Genomic DNA, 14,056 nt, shown 5'->3' with positions numbered 1-14,056 from the left:
CCTTATAGTTTCATGTCTTAAGTTTAAGTCTTTTAACCTGTGAGAATCAGTTTTTGTTAATGGTGAAAGGTGTGGGTCCAGTTTCAGTCGTCTACAGGTCGCAAGCCAGTTCACTCAGCACTATTTGTTAAATAGGGAATCTTTCCCCCAATTAATGCTTTTGATAGACTTATCAAAGATCAAATGACAATAAGTGGCTGGGTTCATTTCTTGGTTCTCTATTCTGTTCCATATATATACCTCTCTATTTTTGTGCCAGTACCATGCTGTTTTGATCCCTATACATTTATAGTATAGTCTGAAGTCTGTAGCGTGATTCCTCCTGATTTGTTTTTATTTCTGAGTAATGTCTTGGCTATTCGAGGTTTTTTTCTGGTTCCATATAAAACGAAGCACTATTTTTTCCAGATCTTTAAAGTATGACAGTGGTGCTTTAGATAGGGATTGCATTAAATTTGTATGTTGCTTAGGGTAGTATGGACATTTTAACAATGTTGATTCTTCCCATCCATGAGCCTGGTATGCTTTTCCATTTCTTAATATCTTCTGCCGTTTCTTTTCTCAGAGTTTCATAATTCTCTTTATAGAGATCTTTCACATCCTTGTTAGGTAAATTCCCAGATATTTCCTCTTCTTTGGCACTACTGCAAAAGGAATAGAGTCCTTGACTATTTTTTCAGTTCAACTATTGTTGGTATATATAAAAGCCACTGATTTGTAAGTATTGATTTTGTATCCTGAAACACTGCTCTATTCCTTGATCGCTTCTTTTTTTTTTTTTTAAGTTAAAAATTCCTTAATTTTTTATTCCCGTTACCACTACCACAATTTACAGGACAATATATCTGATGTAATGAAAAGAAAAAGACAAAGCTACAACAGATAAAAGACCTCAGGAATGTACATCTAATTGACACTACATTGCATTAATCAATAGCTGCACTTTTTGCAGACTGTGGCTATGACAGTCCTGAACAAGAAGGGTTTCCTGTTTAAGCTGCAATAACTTTTCTGACTATGGATCATCGTTCCTTCTGTGGCAGATTTTTACAGTTTCTTTAATGCATTTGGGACAATGGTCGCAAAGTAACCTGCAGCTTTCCTGACAATTCCTCGCTCTCTCTCCTGCTAAGAACTGTAGCCCTTTTCTGTTGTTTTCAGAACCTTCTGCTACCATATCCACCACTTCCACCTCCAGATCCATAACCACCACCACATGGAAGAAGCCCGAGCTTCTTTCATGGGTCCATAATGTAATTGCTATTGTCCACTATAATTTCCAAAATCATTATAGTTACCACCACCACCATAGTTACCACCTCCAAAATTTCCTCCTTCATTGTAACCATCATATCCTCTTCTACCGCCATATCCACCACCTTGGTTTCCATATCCTGGTCCACTACCACCATAGCCCCATCTACTACTGTAACCAGGACCACTGCCATAGTTCCCACTGTCACCTCCGAATCCATTGTGTTCACCATCACCTCCTCCATAACTACCTCTGCTGCCACCACCTCCACCACCATATCCTCCTCTTCCACCAAAGTTTCCACCACAGCCACCACCTCCAACCCCGACCCATAAAGTTGTTAGATGCACCTCCACGACCTCTTTGCAATCCAGCAGACTGCAAATCTTGTTTAGAAAGGGCCTGTTTCACTTCACAATTATGCCCATTAATAGTGCGGTATTTCTGAACAACAATTTTTATCAATAGTATCATGATCATCAAAAGTTACAAAAGCAAATCATCTCTGTTTTCCACTCTGCCTGTCTTCCAAACTTCTATGTTTTCAATCTTGCCATACTTTTCAAAGTAGTCTCTCAAATTATATTCTTCTATATCTTCTTTAATAGCACCAACAAAAATTTTCTTCACTGTGAGATGGGCAGCAGGCTTTACAGAATCCTCTCTAGAAACATCTCTCTTTGGTTCCACAACATGCCCATCCACCTTGTGCGGTTGAGCACACATTGCTACATCCACCTGTTCCACACAAGAGTAAGTCACAAAACCAAAACCCCTGGAACGTTTTGTTTGGGGATCTCTCATTACCACACAATCTGTGAGTGTGCCCCATTTCTCAAAATGTTCTCTTAAACTATCATCTGTAGTTTCAAAGCTCAAACCACCAATTAACAGTTTTCTCAACTGCTCTGGTTCCTTTGGATCATGGCCCTCCTCCCCCCAGCGGCAGTGGCTACGGCTGGAGTCGGGCTGGGGGCAATTGAACGGAGGTTTTACCTCCATTTTGAGACCAGACTCACCTCTTCCAATTCGAATTCAATATGGGACCAAGAGCTCCTTGATCACTTCTAAGAGTCTAAGAGTTTTGTAGTTGAGTCCCTGGGGTTTTCTAGGTATAATAAGATCATATCATCCATGAAGAGTGAGAGTTTGATCTCCTCTGACCCCATTTGGATACCCTTGTTTACCTTCTCTTGCCTGATTGCAATGGCTAAGACTTCCATTACTATGTTGAACAGGAGATAGTGGGCATCCTTGTCTAGTTCCAGATCTGAGTGGAAATGTTTTCAATTTTATTCTGTTCAATATGATATTGGCTGTGAGTTTGCTGTGGATGGCCTTTATCAGTTTATGAAATGACCAATCTAAGCCTATTTTCTGAAGTGTTCTGATCATGAAACGATGCTGGATATTATCAGTTTTGTCCGGGACAGGGTTTGAACCCACCACCTGCAATATATGGAGCCAGTGCCCTACTCCTTGAGCCACAGGCACTGCCCTGATGCTGGATATTATCAAAAGCTTCTTTTTTTTTTTTGAGACAGAGCCTCAAGCTATCACCCTGGGTGGAGTGCTATGGCATCACAGCTCACAGCAACCTCCAATTCCTAGACTCAAGCGATTCTCCTGCCTCCACATCCCAAGTAGCTGGGACTACAAGTGCCTGCCACAATGCCCGCCTATATTTTGGTTGCTGCCGTCATTGTTGTTTGACGGGCTGGGCTAGATTCAAACCTGGTAGTTCAGGTGTATGTGGCTGGCGCCTTAGCTGCTTGAGCCACAGGTGCCAAGCCTTATCAAAAATTTTTGCTGCATCAGTTGAGAGAATCATATGGTCTTTGTTTTTATTTTATTTATGTGATGTATTATATTTATAGATTTATGTATGTTGAAGCAACCTTGTAACCCTGGGATAAAACCAGCTTGGTCATGGTGTATAATTTTTTTGATGTGTTGTTGAATTCTGTTTGCTAGCATCTTATTGAATATTTGTATTGATATTAATTAATGATATTGGCCTATAATTTTCTTTCTTTGTTGGGTCCTTTCCTAGTTTGAGGATCAGGGTGATATTTGCATCATAGAATGTGTTGGGACACATTCCTTCTTTTTCTGTTTTGGAAAAGGTTATGTAATATAAGTATTAATTCCTCTTTAAAGGTTTAGTAGAATTCTGACATGAAGCCATCTGTCCTGGACTTTTCTTTTTGAGAGGTTTCGTATAGTTGATGCTATTTCAGTGCTTGATATAGGTCTATTCAAAATTTTCAATTCTTTCTGGCTGAGTCTAGGAAAGTGGCATGCTTCCAGGTATTGATCCATTTCCTCAAGATTTTCATATTTCTGAGAATAGAGGTTTTTGTAGTAATCATTAAGCATTTTTTTTTTTAATTTCTGAGGTGTCTGTTGTTAGTTCTCCTCTATCATTTCTGATTGATGATATTAGGGATTTTACTGTTCTGTTTGTGGTTGGGTTAGCCAAAGGTTTATCAATTTTGTAATCTTTTCAAAAAAACAATTTTTTGATATATTGATCTTCCGAATGATTCTTTTGTTTTCATTTCATTTAATTCTGCTCTAATTTTGGCTATTTCTTTTCTTCTGCTGGGTTTGGGGTTGGAATGTTCTTCCTTTTCCGATTACTTGAGATGACCCATTAAGTTGTTGACTTCCTCTCTTTCTGTTCTCTTGATGAAGGCTGCCAATGCTATAAATTTCCCTCTTAGAACTGCCTTTGCAGTATCCTACAGGTCTTGATAATTTGTGTCTTCATTATCATTTTGTTTCAAAAACAAGAAGATTAAGAAGGTGATTTCCTTCTTAATCTCATCTTCGACCCAGCTGTCATTCAATATAAGGTTATTTAGTTTACATTACTTGGTTTGTGTATGAAAAAAATATAGGAGAGGCGGAGCAAGATGGCAGCCGAGTAACAGCTTCCTTGCATCTGGGCACCGTGAGTCTGGGGAGATAGGACTTCAGGCATCTCTGGCTGGTGGGATCTGCCTACCATCACTCCTATGAGGATACAGGGAGTCAGCGAGAGACTTCTGGACCCCAAGAGGAGGACTAAAACAGTGGAAAACCGGCAAGTGGTCGCGTGTGTTCAATCCGTCTAAACCCGCCCACAACTGTAAGTTCAGTAGCAGCGAGACTGCAAACCAGAAAGGCCTTACCTGTGAACTGTTTTGATGTCCTTGGACTTGGCACTGAGTTGAACTGCCTTGGGGAAGGCCTGAGCGGGAGGGCGGAGAACTTTGGCCGTTGTCTAGGGCCCCAGTCTGAGCCGCTGAGCCAGACGGAGCTAAAACTGTTTGGCGGTGGGTCACACGGAACCATTGTCAGTGATCTGCCCCGGCAAGCTCCGCCCTCAGAGTCCCAGAGCTAGAAACGGGTGGGAGCTGGTAACCCAGCAACCAAGTAGCCTAAGGGTTGGGTCTGAGCCGCCTTGCAGCCCTAACCCTCAGGGGCAGAGTGAGACCGGTTTTGGCACACTGAGTAAGTGGATAGCCACTTCAGCAGTGATTCCAGCGAGAAAGCTGGGAAAGCTTCTGCTCAGCAAGTTTACAAGTTCAAAGTGCCTTTTAAGTAGGCTGAAGAGAGATTTAGGGTGTCTACCTGCTGAGGTTTGAGAAATCAGCAGCCTCCAGTTGTATCAGAACTGTGACTAACATCTCATACCCCAGAAGACCACGTGTTGCCCAGACAATATTCAATAACATATACAAACTGCTTTGTTTTTGGTTGTGTATTTTTTTCTTTCTTTCTTTTTTTTTTTTTTTTGTTTGGTTGTGTTTTTTTTGTTTGTTTATTTTGACGTTGTTGATGTTCTTTTGTTTTTTAATTTCAATCTTTTCCATACAGATCCCTTTTTCTTTCTCAATTTTACTGGTTTAATTATAATTTCCCATTGCTGCCTTTTTTAATAACTACAACTTCATTTTTGCTAGTGTTTCTACCACTATCACTTGGTTTTTCACCCAATTTTATCCCCGTAAAGTTTTCTGTTTGCTTGTTTTGGTTTGATTTATAGCATTTTTGTCTTTCCTCTCTACTTGGTGGAGGTGGGGTACTGTGTCTGATCAGGTTAGCAAAGAGCTGCTGACCTCAAGGGAACCACCCCACTGGCCACCCCCAGAAGGTGGGGTTTTTTTAAGGTTGTGTCAAAGTACCCTACTGTACACCTATATTGCCCTGTCTCCCTCTTTCTGTGCCTCTCTTCTTTTTGTCAATATTCCTTATCCCCACCCCCTCTCCTTTCTCTATCTTTCTTTTTTTTTCTTATCACTCGGTTCTCCTTTCTTTCATCCCCTTTTTTGCTCTTCAACCTTCTCACCCTTCTGGTCCTGTAACCCTTAGTCCACAGGCACAAGAACTTAAAGAGCAAGAGGAAGTGAAAGGAAAATTAGGGCAAGGAAACAGATAAAAGAAATCACTCATGAGGAAGAATCAGCAGAAAACTCCAGGCAACATGAAGAACCAGTCCAGAACAACCCCGCCAAGGGACCATGAGGTAGCTACTGCAGAGGATTCCACCTATACAGAAATGTTAGGAATGACAGAAAGGGAATTTAGAATACACATGTTGAAAACAATGAAAGAAATGATGGAAACAATGAAGGAAACTGCTAATAAAGTGGAAAATAACCAAAAGGAAATCCAAAAACAGAATCAAATCAGAGATGAACGATACGAAGAATATAAAAAGGATATAGCAGAGCTGAAGGAAATGAAACAGTCAATCAGGGAACTTAAAGATGCAATGGAAAGTATCAGCAACAGGTTAGACCATGCAGAAGAAAGAATTTCAGAGGTAGAAGACAAAGTTTTTGAGATAACTCAGATAGTAAAAGAGGCAGAAAAGAAGAGAGAGAAAGCAGAACGTTCACTGTCAGAATTATGGAACTTTATGAAGCGTTCCAACATACGAGTTATAGGAATTCCAGAAGGGGAAGAAGAATGCCCCAGAGGAATGGAAGCCATACTAGAGAATATTATAAAAGAAAATTTCCCAAACATCACCAAAGATTCTGACACACTGCTTTCAGAGGGCTATCGGACCCCAGGTCGCCTCAACTCTAACCGAGCTTCTCCAAGACACATTGTGATGAACCTGTCTAAAGTCAAGACAAAAGAAAAGATTCTGCAAGCTGCCAGGAGTAAGCGCCAGTTGACCTACAGGGGCAAATCCATCAGAGTGACCGCAGACTTCTCTAATGAAACTTTCCAAGCAAGAAGACAATGGTCATCTACCTTTAATCTACTTAAACAGAACAATTTTCAGCCCAGAATTCTGTACCCTGCCAAGCTAAGCTTCAAAATTGACGGAGAAATCAAATCATTTACGGATATACAAACATTGAGGAAATTCGCCACAACAAGATCAGCTCTACAGGAAATACTTCAACCTGTTCTGCACACTGACCACCACAATGGATCAGCAGCAAAGTAAGAACTCAGAAATCAAAGGACAGAACCTAACCTCCACACTGATGCAAAGGATAAAACTAAGCAATGGAGTCCCACCAAATAAGACGAATAGAATACTACCACACTTATCAATTATCTCCATAAATGTTAATGGCTTGAATTCCCCACTGAAGAGACATAGATTGGCTGACTGGATTAAAAAACACAAGCCATCCATTTGCTGTCTGCAAGAAACACATCTGGCTTCAAAAGACAAATTAAAGCTCCGAGTCAAGGGTTGGAAGACAATTTTTCAGGCAAATGGAATTCAGAAGAAAAGAGGAGTTGCAATCTTATTTTCAGATACATGTGGATTTAAAGCAACTAAAGTCAAAAAAGACAAAGATGGTCACTTTATATTGGTCAAGGGAAAAATACAACAAGAAGACATTTCAATTCTAAATATTTATGCACCCAATTTAAATGCTCCCAGATTCTTGAAGCAGACCTTACTCAGTCTGAGCAATATGATATCTGACAATACCATCATAACAGGGGACTTTAACACACCTCTTACAGAGCTGGACAGATCCTCTAAACAGAAATTAAACAAAGACATAAGAGATTTAAATGAGACCCTAGAACAACTATGCTTGATAGACGCATATAGAACACTCCACCCCAAAGATAAAGAATATACATTCTTCTCATCACCCCATGGAACATTCTCCAAAATTGATCATATCCTGGGACACAAAACAAATATCAACAGAATCAAAAGAATTGAAATTTTACCTTGTATCTTCTCAGACCATAAGGCACTAAAGGTGGAACTCAACTCTAACAAAAATGCTCGACCCCACCCAAAGGCATGGAAACTAAACAATCTTCTGTTGAATAACAGATGGGTGCAGGAAGAAATAAAACAGGAAATCATTAACTTCCTTGAGCATAACAACAATGAAGACACAAGCTACCAAAACCTGTGGGATACTGCAAAAGCAGTTTTGAGAGGAAAATTCATCACTTTAGATGCCTACATTCGAAAAACAGAAAGAGAGCACGTCAACAATCTCACAAGAGATCTTATGGAAATGGAAAAAGAAGAACAATCTAAGCCTAAACTCAGTAGAACAAAAGAAATATCCAAAATCAAATCAGAGATCAATGAAATTGAAAACAAAAGAATCATTCAGAAAATTAATGAAACAAGGAGTTGGTTTTTTGAAAAAATAAATAAAATAGATAAACCATTGGCCAGACTAACTAGAAAAGTAAAATCTCTAGTAACCTCAATCAGAAACGATAAAGGGGAAATAACAACTGATCCCACAGAGATACAAGAGATCATCTCTGAATACTACCAGAAACTCTATGCCCAGAAATTTGACAATGTGAAGGAAATGGATCAATATTTGGAATCACACCCTCTCCCTAGACTTAGCCAGGAAGAAATAGACCTCCTGAACAGACCAATTTCAAGCACTGAGATCAAAGAAACAATAAAAAAGCTTCCAACCAAAAAATGCCCTGGTCCAGATGGCTTCACTCCAGAATTCTATCAAACCTTCAAGGAAGAGCTTATTCCTGTACTGCAGAAATTATTCCAAAAAACAGAGGAAGAAGGAATCTTCCCCAACACATTCTACGAAGCAAACATCACCCTGATACCAAAACCGGGAAAAGACCCAAACAAAAAGGAGAATTTCAGACCAATCTCACTCATGAATATAGATGGAAAAATTCTCAACAAAATCCTAGCCAATAGATTACAGCTTATCATCAAAAAAGTCATTCATCATGATCAAGTAGGCTTCATCCCAGGGATGCAAGGCTGGTTTAACATACGCAAGTCCATAAACGTTATCCACCATATTAACAGAGGCAAAAATAAAGATCATATGATCCTCTCAATAGATGCAGAAAAAGCATTTGATAAAATCCAGCATCCTTTTCTAATTAGAACACTGAAGAGTATAGGCATAGGTGGCACATTTCTAAAACTGATTGAAGCTATCTATGACAAACCCACAGCCAATATTTTACTGAATGGAGTAAAACTGAAAGCTTTTCCTCTCAGAACTGGAACCAGACAAGGTTGTCCTCTGTCACCTTTACTATTCAACATAGTGCTGGAAGTTCTAGCCAATACAATTAGGCAAGACAAGGAAATAAAGGGAATCCAAATGGGAGCAGAGGAGGTCAAACTCTCCCTCTTTGCTGACGACATGATCTTATACCTAGAGAACCCCAAAGACTCAACCACAAGACTCCTAGAAGTCATCAAAAAATACAGTAATGTTTCAGGATATAAAATCAATGTCCACAAGTCAGTAGCCTTTGTATACACCAATAACAGTCAAGATGAGAAGCTAATTAAGGACACAACTCCCTTCACCATAGTTTCAAAGAAAATGCAATACCTAGGAATATACCTAACGAAGGAGGTGAAGGACCTCTATAAAGAAAACTATGAACTCCTCAGAAAGGAAATAGCAGAGGATTTTAACAAATGGAAGAACATACCATGCTCATGGATGGGAAGAATCAACATTGTTAAAATGTCTATACTTCCCAAAGCAATCTACCTATTCAATGCCATTCCTATCAAAGTACCTACATCGTACTTTCAAGATTTGGAAAAAATGATTCTGCATTTTGTATGGAACCGGAAAAAACCCCGTATAGCAAAGGCAGTTCTTAGTAACAAAAATAAAGCCGGGGGCATCAGCATACCAGATTTTAGTCTGTACTACAAAGCCATAGTGCTCAAGACAGCATGGTACTGGCACAAAAACAGAGACATAGACACTTGGAATCGAATTGAACACCAAGAACTGAAACTAACATCTTACAACCACCTAATCTTCGATAAACCAAACAAGAACTTACCTTGGGGGAAAGACTCCCTATTCAATAAATGGTGTTGGGAGAATTGGATGTCTACATGTAAAAGACTGAATCTGGACCCACACCTTTCCCCACTCACAAAAATTGATTCAAGATGGATAAAGGACTTAAATTTAAGGCATGAAACAATAAAAATCCTCAAAGAAAGCATAGGAAAAACACTGGAAGATATTGGCCTGGGGGAAGACTTCATGAAGAAGACTGCCATGGCAATTGCAACAACAACAAAAATAAACAAATGGGACTTCATTAAACTGAAAAGCTTCTGTACAGCTAAGGAGACAATAACCAAAGCAAAGAGACAACCCACACAATGGGAAAGGATATTTGCATATTTTCAATCAGACAAAAGCTTGATAACCAGAATCTATAGAGAACTCAAATTAATCCACATGAAAAAAGCCAACAATCCCTTATATCAATGGGCAAGAGACATGAACAGAACTTTCTCTAAAGACGACAGACGAATGGCTAACAAACACATGAAAAAATGTTCATCATCTCTATATATTAGAGAAATGCAAATCAAAACATCCCTGAGATATCATCTAACCCCAGTGAGAATGGCCCACATCACAAAATCTCAAAACTGCAGATGCTGGCGTGGATGTGGAGAGAAGGGAACACTTTTACACTGCTGGTGGAACTGCAAACTCGTACAACCTTTCTGGAAGGAAGTATGGAGAAACCTCAAAGCACTCAAGCTAGACCTCCCATTCGATCCTGCAATCCCATTACTGGGCATCTACCCAGAAGGAAAAAAATCCTTTTATCATAAGGACACTTGTACTAGACTGTTTGTTGCAGCTCAATTTACAATCGCCAAAATGTGGAAACAGCCTAAATGCCCACCAACCCAGGAATGGATTAACAAGCTGTGGTATATGTATACCATGGAATACTATTCAGCCATCAAAAAAAATGGAGACTTTACATCCTTCGTATTAACCTGGATGGAAGTGGAAGACATTATTCTTAGTAAAGCATCACAAGAATGGAGAAGCATGAATCCTATGTACTCAATCTTGATATGAGGACAATTAATGACAATTAAGGTTATGGGGGGGGAAGCAGAAAGAGGGATGGAGGGAGGGGGGTGGGGCCTTAGTGTATGTCACACTTTATGGGGGCAAGACATGATTGCAAGAGGGACTTTACCTAACAATTGCAATCAGTGTAACTGGCTTATTGTACCCTCAATGAATCCCCAACAATAAAAAAAAAAAAAAAGGAGAAAAAAAAAAAAAAAAGAATTGAATTCCCATTGCTTAAAATCTACGGCTTGGAAATTCTGGGAAGGAAGACTTTAAAACCACCTCTGTATATGTTTTGTTTCTTGTAAATAGTTGAAATTTTTTTAATCATTTTGCATAATGTAGAGTAGATAGTATAAAGATGACTTTTATACTGGTTGAATACATGCTGTTAATTATAGAAGATTTTAAGTTTAATTGGGAAAGACAAAAGAGAGGTATTATAATATTGAAATAAAATGCTAGTATTAACTACCAAAAAAAAACAAAAAAAAAAAAAAGAAAAAAATATAGACTGCTTTGTGAATTTGTGTGTCATCCATGCTAATCTTCTCTATCTCATTCCAATTTTAGTATATTTGCTGTTAAAGTGAGCACTGACTCTGCCTTTTGATGGGAGAAATGTCAAAGAATTTGTGTACATGCTTTAAACTACCGTGCATCTGTAGGCTTTAAATTTAATGTTCCTGTTCTTTCATGTTTACCCTCACTATTCCAGAATTCAAGAGAATTTAGACTTCTCAGGGCAAGACTGTGGATAAACTGATATGGGCCTGGTGCAGTGGCTCACACCTGTAATCCTAGCACTCTGGGAAGTAGAGACAGGAGGATTCCTTGAGCTCAGGTGTTCAAGACCAGCCTGAGCAAGAGTGAGACCCTGTCTCTACTAAAAATAGGAAAAAAATTTAGCCGGGCATCATGGTGGGTGCCTATAGTCCCAGCTACTCCGGAGCCTGAGGCAGGAAAATCCCTTGAATTTAGGAGTTTGAGGTTGTTGTGAGCTATTATGATGCCACTGTTCTCTAGCCTGAGGGACAAAATGAGAGTCTAGCTCAAAAAAAGAAAATAAAAGCAACTGTTATAAAAAAGATTCTGTGACCTGGCATGGTGGCTCATGCCTATAATCTGAGCACTCTGGGATGCTGAGGCAGGTAGATTGCTTGAGCTCAGGAGTTCGAGACCAGCCTGAGCAAGAGCAAGACCCTGTCTCTAAAAATAGCCAGGCATTGTGGCAGGTGACTGTAGTCCCAGCTACTTGGGAGGCTAAGGCAAGAGAATTGCTTGAGTCTAAGAGTTTGCGGTTGCTGTGAGCTATGATGCCACAGCACTCTACCCAGAGCAAAAGAGTGGATAAAAAATAAAATAGATTATGTCAAAAAAAAATAAAAAATATTTTTTTTGTGATTTTTGTCAGGGATGGGGCTGACCCTTATAGTAGACTTTTGTCTGTCTTAAAAGTAAACAAATTCTAGTTAATTTTGGGAGTTGCTATCTTATAACACAAGACTTGAGAAAACTTATATGGTGGCATTTGAAAGTGTATAATGTTATAATAGTTCATCAGTGAGTTTTTATTGACCATGTCTTATGTGTCTAGCACCATGTTGGACATAAGGAGTTACAAATTAGGCCTGAGGTGTGGACCCATCCATTGGCGATTTGTAGCTTTGTTGGGGAGACAGACAACTGAGAATGCCCCTTTTAAGCTAAGTCTGTTGTATATGATTTTCATTCTGTGTTTGTAATGTTCACTCTGGGCTTGACATAAAAGCAGCATTCATCCCTCCATTGGTCATTGGCAGAAACCTAACTCCGAATGATTTGGTTAAATGAGAGGGAAAAGAGGATTTTCTTAGTTTGATTTTGATTCAGGTAACTACAAAGTGCAAGGGTAGATCTCTGACTTGGGGCATAGCTGGATTCTGAGACTTTAGTGCTAATGCCTCCCCTGCACCTCTGTGCTAGACAGTTATCCTGGGGACCCCTGGGCACCTCCCCCTGTGTAGTTCCCTCCCACATTGACTGTGGGCCCGGTTTGTGACTGGCTTTGGCCATCCTGACATTAGCAAATGTGATACAAATAGAGGCTTGACGGGCCACTTGCTTATCAGGGCTTGTCCTCTTGGTACCAGATGACCAGCTGTGAAGAAGCTCAGTGCTAGACTGAAGGACTTTGAGGAGGATGAGAGGCCACGTGGAAAGAGTCCTTGAAGGACAAGGCCATTTTAGACAATCCAGATATCTTAGAGAAGAACCCATTTGGGAACCTCAGCCTCAACTGTGCAGAGCAGAGCCCCCCAGCTAAGCCTAGTTAATTCATAGAATCATGAGAAATAATAATTTGATGTTTTAGGACACTAAGTCTTAGGTTATGTTTATTTGCAGCAGTAGATAAGTGACACACTGCCTTCGCCTTTAAGCAATGACAAGATGGTCAACAACTCCAGGCTCACAAATCCCAGTGGACATTAAGCCCCTCTTTTCTGTTAGTTTCAGGAAACTCAAGAGGTTGAGAGATTGACTCTTATTTAACAAAAGCAAGTTGCTTGCTCATCTTGGAACCATCACTGTGGCCAGGGAAGACCAAACCAGAGATGCATGTACATCTCTGTAGTTACTGGGGAGGTGGGTCAGTCCCACTCAAACCCTGAGCTGGGACAGGGGAGGGAAGGGAGAAAAGTGACACATTGTCACCAGAAAAGGGGGCAATTATACTCTGGCTTCTCTTCAGACTTAATAGGCAGAACTGATAACCCCTATAGGGGGTGTCAGACTGGTGAAGGGGGAATGAAATCATGAATGGGTTTAGTTGAGGAAGAACTTTAATAAGAGCTAATATTTAAGGCAGGACTGGTCACAAAAAAGGGACATAGCCTCCTGTTCCTCAAAAAAACAGCCTGAAATGGAAAATGTCAAAATAAAAAGTTTCTAGGAGGCAGGCAAGCTGAGGGGTAGGACAGTAGACAGAAGGAGGCCCCGAGGAGGGAATCGGCACACCCTGGGTGGGTTGCAGCTAAGTTAGGATGCAAGAAGGGGCTGGGCAGTGCGTTCTAGGTAGACAAATGACTTAGCTAAAAGCTATGGCATTTGCCAAAGCCCCAAATGTGTTTTAGGCCTTTCTCCTTGAATTTAAAATTCTGCTGTATTTTAAGAAAAGCCTCCAGGTGTTTCTGACTCATTCACACGTAAGTCCTTGTTGTGTGCGTTTGTGTATGTGTGTGCGCGTGCGCACGTACTATTTCTTACCCAAGAAATCCTGGAAACTTTTTATTTTGACATTTTCCATTTCAGGCTGTTTTAGCCAGGTTCCCAGTGTCCAGGCTGCTCAGGGAGCCGAGCAGGGGAATCTGAGTAGCAGCCAGTGGCAGCAGGTCCCAGGGGAGAGCACAGAGGATGCCCTAAGTGGGGACGCACAGTTGTCTCTAGCTCTTTGCAGAGGCCAGGCACC

At 40.2% G+C, this 14,056-nt stretch overlaps 1 protein-coding gene and 1 pseudogene across 1 annotated transcript in view; one reads left to right on the top strand and one right to left on the bottom strand.

The window, feature by feature from the left end:
• COL23A1 (collagen type XXIII alpha 1 chain) overlaps positions 1-14,056 on the top strand; it is a 349,419-nt gene that overhangs the window by 53,651 nt on the left and 281,712 nt on the right. The gene's annotated exons all lie outside the window — the stretch shown is intronic.
• Positions 11,112-11,205, bottom strand: LOC128569392 (uncharacterized; annotated as a pseudogene).

This window comes from Nycticebus coucang, chromosome 17, assembly GCF_027406575.1.
Source record: "Nycticebus coucang isolate mNycCou1 chromosome 17, mNycCou1.pri, whole genome shotgun sequence".
NCBI lineage: Eukaryota > Metazoa > Chordata > Mammalia > Primates > Lorisidae > Nycticebus > Nycticebus coucang.
This window is presented reverse-complemented; position numbering and strand designations above follow the sequence as displayed.